The 10083-nt window shown below is 33.8% G+C and overlaps 1 pseudogene; it reads left to right on the top strand.

Moving 5' to 3' along the window:
• The first annotated feature begins 5710 nt into the window (after positions 1-5710).
• LOC149577015 (septin and tuftelin-interacting protein 1 homolog 1 pseudogene) lies at positions 5711-9829 on the top strand (annotated as a pseudogene).
• Positions 9830-10083: the final 254 nt, after the last annotated feature.

Here is a 10083-nt window from a genome sequence, read left to right as displayed (position 1 = left end):
AGACAAATTCTTTACTTCCAATGTTTTATATTTTTGTTATGGATTTCTTTAGATTAAAACCACCTACAAGGGATTCAAGACACAAAAACATATAAATATGAGACTTTACAATATATTACTTGTTTGATATATTGAAAAAATATCACTGCTTACCTTATGTATTTTCCAAGATCATATACCACTTGGTTGATATTATTGTCATAGTTCTTTGGGAGCAATAGGGGTAACATACTACAACAATTGTCAACTGATTGTTTCATTCTTTTCTAACATAATACAATGAAAATTAATAGTAGTTTCACAAATATATTGTCAATACAAAAGACCATGACTTGCCTTGATGAAGGTATGCCAATCATGCATTTTAAGCCCTGGCCCAAATTCACTTTTCTTTGATATGAGATTTTTTATATTTGCAACAAATTCTATAGGAAATTGAATTCATTGTATAACTTCATTTATGGCATTAATTTTCTACTACATTAATAACCAAGGAAGGGCACTTGAATTAATCTAGCCTTAATTGCTATTTGATTGAATGATGTTTTTCATTACATGATTGGAATCATGAATGTCACTATAAATTTTAAATTTTTTTTCTTTGTCACACCTTCCATGCAATTGTTTCCTTTGTGTCTCTATCTTATTCTTTCCTATAAGCATAGTATCAAACAAATGTATAATTTGTAGCTTCTCATAGTAAGGCAGCTGATAAAATTCTTTGGGATAACATTTTAGTTCCTTTAGAAGGTGGTCAGTGATGCCTTGATGACCTTCATGATTATCAATTAAATAATTAGCAAAACAAAACACAATCAAAATATATTCAAATGTAAACCATTAGGTGGAGTTATACTACCTTAAATTCTATTATATTCCAACTGCATTGGTAAGGTGTCATTCTTTATGGCTTTGATGTAGTATCTTCTTTCCCATTTAAAATATATTTTTTGGCACTTCGATACTTATGAGTTTTGTGGAGGAAGTGCCTATATTCATCAAACACCTCTTTTCTTAAACTTTTGGAATGATGAGATTTCATCTTTGGACTACACATTAGACATGCAATTTTTCCCTTTGTTTGAAGACCTACATGGTAATAATACAATTAGATTAAATATGTTAATTTTTTTGAATTAGAATTATTGCATACAACTAGATTTCAGCATAACATACCATAGAAATGTGTCAACCCATCATGAATTTTCCACACAAGCATTACATGGAATTGAAATTATTTTTTTCCAATTGGTCTAGAGATTTCATACATAGTGAAACCTTTCCATAAAACCAACAACTCGTTGACAAGAGGTGCAATATATGCATTCATATCTTTCACTTGGTACTTAACTAGTTGAATAAACAACATTAGATAATTATTATGGTCATTTCACTCCAAGACTTATAATTACATTTAGATAACAATAAAATAATAAAATACCTAGAAAAATATTTGCCAACATAATGTGCTCCCTCTTTATTGACATCCATGGAGGAAGGTTATTATTGATAACAAAAATAGGCCACACCAAGTAAATAGATCTCTTCTCTCCAAATTGATTGATACCGTCAGTTGCTAGAGAAATCTTGAGATTTTGAGGTTCTTCTTTAAAGTGTGGCCACTTTTCCTCTATGTCCATAAATGCTAAACCATCTATAGGCATTTGAACAATGTCATCTTGACTTCTATTCTGTGCATGGTAATCCATAAATTATGCCAAGCTACTACACTTGAATAATCATTTAAGACATGGAATAATGGAGATATAACAAAGAACCTTGCAAGACACTTTTTTTAATCACTTGATCATCTTGATATCTGCTTGTATGGAATTTGAGGCATTCAGTGGCATTCTCATGTTCTCTATGATAAATAACATAATCTTCTCTATGATAAATGACATGATTAGGCTCTCTTCTGGGAATGTTTCTTTTACCCATCAATAGTTTGTGGATGACACTATTATGGGAGGGGAAGCTTTTGTTAAGGAGGCTAAAATAATGAAGGAACTTCTAGATGTGTATATCAGAGGATTAGGCTAGCTAATTAACTGGGAGAAGAGTTCAATTTTCTTTATCAATACCCATGTTTATAGACAAATGAAGATAGCTAGGATTATTGAGTGTGGGATTGGTAAGCTATCCTCATGCTATCTTGGTCTCCCAATGGGAACTAAGCCTCTTGATTCTTTTTGGAAAGGGATTCTCAATAGGTTCAGCAAGAAATTGGTTGGGTGGAAATGAGCCACACTAAGCCAGGTAGGTAAATTTCTTTTGGTTAAGTCCACTCTTTAGAATCTCTCGATGTATGCCCTAAGCCTCTTTGGGATACCAGCCCAATTTTCTAATAAAAGGGAAAAGATCTAAAGAGATTTTCTATGGTCTAGTCTTGAGGAATGTAAAAGACATCCTCTAGTGGCTTGGGATAATGTTTGCCTCCCTAACAGCTATAGTGGTCTTAGTATAAGGAAATTAAAACTTCTCAATAAAATTCTCCTAGCCAAACCTATTTTATGCATTTTCAAAAAAATGAGGGAATGGAGAGATATTTTAGTGGACAAGTATATTAGAAGGTCTTCTCTAAGGTTCTTGCTCAATAATGTTGACATACCGAACAATTCAATCATTTGGAATAGTATCCTTAAGTCAAGAGATGTGGCCAAAGCTAAGACTAAGTGGAAAGTGGGTAATGGTGATGAAATTCTCTTCTGGCATGATAACTAGTTGATTCAAGGTCCTCTAATTAATAATCCTATTTATGGTAATTGGGAAAATATTTGTATTAGGCAATTTGGACAAAAAGTTAGAGACTACAGAATTGACTAGGGATGGAGAGACCTGTCTTTTATCTCGAATGATCTCAGGCCAATAATGTTGATGTTGAACTCAATGATTCTTAATAATAAGAGGGATGAAATAATATGGGGAGATAATCCTAATGGTTTTTAGTTGGTTGCTTCAAGATATAATTCTCTTTGGAGCTTGAAGGAGAAACCTCCTTGGGCTAGGGCTTGGGTGCCTAGCCTTACTCTTAAGATTAATATGTTTTTCTGGCTGGCTTTACAAGATAAAATTCTTACATTGGAAAACTTAAGAAGAGAGGCCACTATATCCCAAATAGATGTATTTTGTGTAAGCATCAAGAGGAGTTAGTTAAGCATATGTTTATCCATTTTCCTTATTCAAGGGAAGTTTGGGACCTTATTACAAAGAATTTTGGTGTTAGTTGGTGCAAGCCAGGGTATGTGCTAGATTTCTTTTGTCAATGGAATAACATGTATAAAGGTACAAACTTTCAGGATTTAAGCACTTGGTCTTTGCCTCAATTTTGTTGGGGAGTTTGGAAGGAAAGAAACAATAGAATATTTAGAGATAGGGAGGAAACTAGTTATGTTTTGGTGGATAAAATCAATAGTCATATGAAGGAAAATTACTAAATTAGAAAGGGGGGAGACATTGAAGATAGGGGTAAGAAAAAGGAGAAGGAAAAGGACAAGAGATCTAAAAGATAGGAGGTGAAATGGAAGCTTCCACCTAAGGGATGGCATGGAAAAAGAGAATCCTAGTCCCTCGAGATGTGGTTGTATTATAAGAAATTTCTATGGTGAAGCGACTGCTGCTTTATCTTACCCATTGGGACATTAGACAAACCATTATGTCGAAGCTAGTGTAGCTCTTCACATAGTGAAATTATCTTTGGATAAGGGAGTTAACAAATTATGGTTGGAGGGGGACTCAAATTACATCATTACATGTATTAAAGGGGATCTCCAACCATCATGGACAATAGCTAACATCATTGAAGAAATCCGTATAACACTTGGAAAATTTGATAGCATCCATGTCAGTCATGAATATTGGGAGGCAAACTAGGTGGCTGATTGGTTCGCCAACGAAGTAGTAAAGAAAGACATCGCAATGATTTGGAATATGGGTGGGAAAATTCTAGTAGGTGCAAAAAGCCTAATTGAATTGGAAAAAATCTAGGGAGGTATGAGGGAAATCCAAAGATAATTATGGATATAAATGAGAATATGGGTGTAAGTAAGTGCAATAATGGTAAATACAAATGGAATAGGTGGTTGATGTTATTAGTGTCAAATGGACACTTTTTATGGGTCAATTATTATATGTACCATTTTAGTGGTATTGAAAGAGAAATTGGTGAAAATCAAAGTGGTTTACATTCGAGTATTCAGAGGGTTGAGAAAGGGTTTCAAAGGACAAAGTTTATGAGAATAGTAAGTGCTAAGATTACAAAGATGGTGGGGGAAAGAAGTAGGAAAGAACTAGTAGGCAAGGCAAAAAAATGGAAGCCAAGAACTAAAGTGTGGGAGAAGTTAGAAAAGGGAGGAATTGCCAAATATATAGCCAAGCTCCATGGATACAACCCTATGAGTAATAATCTTATGGTAAATTCATGGAAGGATGGAAGGGTCAAAGTTGATGGGGTCTTGTATCAAGTGACTATGGACATCATTGCTCATATAACTAAAATTCTAGATGAGGGACTGAAGTTTTACAGAGATAAGAAGGTATCTGTGAATGCTATGAAAGATTTTGCAAAAAATATGGAAGAAAAGAAGGAACTAGTCAAGAGCAAAACATACTATGAGATGGACTTGATAAAGAAACTATGGAGGTATGTTTTGAGGGCTATTATTGAGTATGTGAACACATTATTTTGGTTTGCTTAATCATTTTCATTATGGGATTAAGGTCTCTCTCCCTTTTTATTTATATACTTCCATGCATAAAAATATTTCTATGCACAAGAAAAAGCCTACTTCAAATCTAGCCCTGCATGAGGGTTTACTACTTTTGATTTATGGGCATTTCAAGGTTCAATCTAGAAGCAAAACTCCCACCCAGGCAGTTGCAACATCCAAGGAGATGGGGAGTTCAAACTTCTTGTCTGACATAGATGATGTTTAGAGTATAAGTTTAGAGGATGAAGATGCTAACCCTTGATTTGGAAAGAAGGCTAAGGTTTTTGAGAAGAAATCACCTTTTTCAACTAAATCCCTATGTAGAAAAGGTCCCAAGGCGATTGGGTTTAAAAATTTTGGTCTAGGAGATGAGGAGTATCATGAGGAAGGGGATGATATGGATACTAATAAAGAGAATAAGGAGAAGGAGGATGTTAAGAGGGAGGGGCCGATAGCTAAAAAATAAAGGAGGTCTAAGGAGGAGGACATGCCCCTAGAGGGGAAAATGGATCCTGGGCTAGAGATCACAAACATTCCTCTTTCCCCAATTTCCCCTCCTTAGGAACATGATAAGGAGAAGATAGCGGATGAGAGTGGAGAGGTAGTTACAAAAGACAGGCACATTGCTTGGAAATTTTTTAATGTTAGAACCTCAAAAATGGGTTTGTGAGAGAAACTAGGAACCCCCAAATCTTTGAAGGTAAAGAGGGAAAGCTCTAGATGGGGAACTCATTGATCTAGCACTGGTGGCTATTACTGATAATGCAAGGAAAATTGGCATGAATTTGATAAATAATGCTAGGAATAGTATTATTGACAATTTTAGGTCAATTAAATGGCTCTACCATGAACTAGAGGAGGTCAAAGAAAGAATTGGTTAGCTGGACAACCAAGGGAAGAAGTCAGAACATGGAAATTTGATAGATGAAGGGGATTGCCTTAGGTTGGTTGAAAAAAGAATTCAAAATTTGGAAAATTACAATCATAATTTGGAAAATTAGATGATTTCAATTTTGACTTCTCTTAATGAAAACATCTCTTCATTTGCCAAAAAGTTGAAAGCCAGGGGTTTCCTGGAGGATAATAAGGAAAAGGATAGAGTCAAATATATTATGGATGAGGACATGAATATGGACATTACCTTTAGCAACTTGGATTGGATGAGTTAGAAGAAGTAGGATCATATGGTTAAGGAGATCTAGAAAGCCTATGAAGCGACAAAAATGATGTAGGAGTTTAAAAGAAAGGTAGAGGAGTAACAAAGGTTTTCCATTTCCTATCTTTTGGACTATTTGGATTTTGTGTTTTTGGTTTTTGGCTTTTTTCTTGTCTGTTGTCCTAGCCTTTTGGTTGGCCCGAGTACTGTGGCTATGCTTTTGTTGCTTATTATCAACCTTTTGATATGTATTAACATTTGGGTTTTAGGATCCTTGTAAAACCTATTTTTCTAATAAAAAGCATGATCTTTAGGACAAACATCTAATGTTTGATACTCCATTCCAATATGTTTCATAGTGGAACATAATTCTTGGTGCAAGTGAGGGAGAAGATTTGATGGTGGTAAGAAAAAGTCATCTATCAATCTACAACAAAAAATATAAGTCCTTAGTATAAACAATCTTAATGGTACATGTTTCACTTTTTATAGACTATAATTATGTATATGACAAACCTTAGCATACGTGATATTGTTATGTTAGATAAATCATTCATAACCTTCAAATTCACCAACAAAAATACAACAAAGAGAAGAGTTTATTGGGATCCCTTGTAAAGTACCATGTTTTCCTTCTCAAGTAGAGGTATCTCATGGACAACCTCAATATCATCCTCATCATAATCATCATCATCATGATCAGCAACAACACCACTAGTACCAAATGTGTCATGGATCAATGCATTCGTACCATCATTTTCAAATGTGTTTTTTGGTGCATGATTGTCATCTTCCATGGGATCATGATATTCTCCTTCAATACTCACACCTCCATGTTCCTCCATATTCACACCTCCATGTGCCTTCAAGATGTAGTGGTCCATATCATGTACTACCCTAGGGAGATCAACCAATATAAAAATTATGATAATCAAACCCCCCTTCAATGTGATAACCAAACCCCCATTCTGTGGTTCATATGTATATTAATTGCAAAAAAATATAACAAAGAACTTACCAATGGATGATATTCAAACCCCCCTTAAATGTAACCATTCTTCCTACAATGTCTCTTAGCTTTTTAAATTTTGATTCTTTTTGTCTTTAAGTCATTACAACTCTTGCAAAGATAATAACATTTGTCATCACCTTCTCTTTGCAAGTTAGACAATAATATAGAGATTGCATTTGTATTTTGATCAAATTACCTCGTATTATTTGACATGATCCTTCTTCATGGGAATAAATTATTCTTGTACCCTTATTGAATTGGTTTTACTTTCTAGATCTATCATTGATAACCATTTCAACATACACATTGACATTATAGAGAAAACCTTGAAAAATAATTGGACATGGTGTTCTTAATGTTTATATCTTTGCATATGGTTTTGAAAGAAAAAAATTGGTGTACTTAATGCGTATATATGCAAAAAAATTGGACATATTGTACTTAATGTTTATATAAACACATATGGTTTTGAAAGAAAAAATAGTGTAATTAATTTGTATATCCACAAAAATATTGGACATTTTGTACTTAATATTTATATTTGCACATGTATGGTTTTGAAAGAAAAATTTAGTGTAATTAATGTGTATACCAAAAAAAATATTGGATGTGTTGCACTTACTGTTTATATCTACACATATGGTTTTGAAGATGGTAGAATTATTGAACAAGTTAGTCTTTTAGAACCTACTCAAAACTCATATGTCTTTTAGAATCTACTCAAAACTCATATGTGGTAGATTTAAATATGGTGTTTGATTGAACTCATAAGTGGTTGGAAAACTCAAAATAACTTTGAGAAAATGCATTTCACCTCACCTCGCTCAAACTCACCATTATTTCTTTTCAACATCCTAGCGTTGCATTTCATCCCTATTCATCACATTTCTCACCCAATGATTGACCCATCTCACCCCTATAAATATGATCCATTTATATCTCCATCTACTACATCATCATAACTCCCATTTCATATTGATTACTTATTTGGACTATCTTTCTCCCATTGATAAGTTCTAATAGTGACATAGAACTAATTATCTTAGTTTTTGATGAGAACCAATAGAGATTATTGGCTAGCTTAGGGACATAAAGTAAATATATGGGTGCAATGAAGGAAATATCATAGTTTGTATTTCATTTATTCCTACTCATTTTGATTTTATTCAAGGGAAGCCTATCAATGATAATAGAAAACAATAATGCACTTTCTAAGAATTTACAATTGTTCAACAAAATTAATGTTTTAAAAGAAAGTGCACCTAAAGAACTATTAGCTACCGAGGATCAAACACCTACGCTAGAGTTGCAACACAATATGAAGTTGATTTTAGATATGGAAAAGATAGATATTTAGATGTTTGATCAGAATTTAAGGCACACGAGAGAGTCTATGGCAATATACTAGAAGGAGGAGTGACTTTAGAAAGTGACTACACGTCAAAAGCAACAACTAGACAACATAAAAGATATTATGGGAGCATTGGATAAAATCCATAAAATTATTGCAGTAGGTACTATGACATTGGAATCACTTGCAAGTGTCTTTCAGAATTTACAGTCCAAATATTAGGAGTACTACAAGTTGTGTAATTTTTCATGTATTACATCTGCATTTGCTTTGCCATTCCTTATAAGAGTTTTTCAAGGTTGGGAACCACTTCAACATCCTTTGCATGGTTTAGAGGTAATTTCATTATGATAGAGGCTTCTACAAGGGAATGAGCCTCATGATTATGGAATTTACATAGAATCAAAATTTACTTCTTCAACTCCTTACACCCAAATCGTCACTAAAGTTATTCTTGCAACAGTGAGAATAACTGCTACAATTTCCTGGGAGCCAAGGGACCCTGAACCTATCATATGTTTTCTAGAGACATGGGAGAAGTTACTACCAGCTTTAGTACTTCATAATATTTTGGATCATATAATGATGTCCAAATTAACAACAATAGTAGATACTTGGGATCCTCGTAGGGAGTCTGTGCCAATACATTCATGGTTACATCCTTGGCTTCCATTATTGGGCCAACATATGAAGCCTTTATATCCAACCATTCGTTATAAGTTGGGGAATGTGCTTCATTCTTGGAATGCAAGTGATGTCTTTGCATATGCAATTTTATTACCTTAAAAAACTATATTTGACCCTGCTAGCTAGGAACAACTCATTGTTTGTTTTATTGTACCTAATTTGATGATAGTTATAAAGGAATTTGTAATCAACCTAGCTAATTAAAAACTAGACCAATTTAACTAGGTTATGGATTGGGCATATGCTATTCCCATTCATCATATACTTGCAATGTTAGAGGCAACATTTTCCCCAAAGTGGCAATAGGTTTTGTATCATTAGCTTTGTTCAAATCCTAATTTTGATAAAGTAACATAGTAGTTTTTAGGGTGGAAAGGAATATTTCACCTTGAGCTTCTTGCTAATGAGAGGATAAGAAGTCAACTAATGTATCCCTTGAAATGATGAATCAAGTTGTAGAAGGTATGATTGTGGAACAGCCTGGGGCTAGAGAGAATATAAGCTATCTTAGGGTGATGGAGCAGTGCCAATTTGAGGAACTTTAGTGGCAACAACCAGCAAGAAGATATGCTTAGCACCAAGCCTCATCTTCCATGGGAAGTGGGATTCACCTAAATAATTCCATGGGTGCACTTCAGATGAGTTTGAAGGAAGTGATTGAAACATATGGACAAGAACATGACATCCAATTTTTCCCTAAAGTGGAAAGCACACATGATGGTCTTTAGGTTTATGGATTTGGTAATGTCAGTATCTATCTAGATTCTATAAAACAACAAGTGCTTGAACAATCTAGAGATATATGGGTGATTGCATAATTGGAGCAACTAGTTGAGATGCATTGTTATGTTTCTAAAACATTTCTTTCTAATGAAGATAGGCAAGGAAAACATTTTGTGTGGGCCCACATGTGATGAAGTAGATTGGGAATAGTGAGTGTTATGAGCTTTTGATATTTTTATGTTTGTTGTGATTATATTTTATAATGTTTTATAACTTCAATATTTAGATAAATGATAATTATATATTGGAACAATATAGTTAAGATAATTTAATTCTAATTTCCTTTTGTTTTATAACATTATTTCTCCAACTTCTATCACATTTAAAACAATATTGTAGCCCCCCCTAACTAAGTGTATGGATTGCATGATAGAGGGTTTTTTAT

Source organism: Cupressus sempervirens, chromosome 1 (genome assembly GCF_028749045.1).
Source record: "Cupressus sempervirens isolate cs-2001-9-10 chromosome 1, ASM2874904v1, whole genome shotgun sequence".
In the NCBI taxonomy this organism is placed as follows: Eukaryota; Viridiplantae; Streptophyta; class Pinopsida; order Cupressales; family Cupressaceae; genus Cupressus; species Cupressus sempervirens.
Note: the sequence above shows the minus strand (reverse complement) of the source record. Positions and strands in the feature narration are given on the sequence as shown.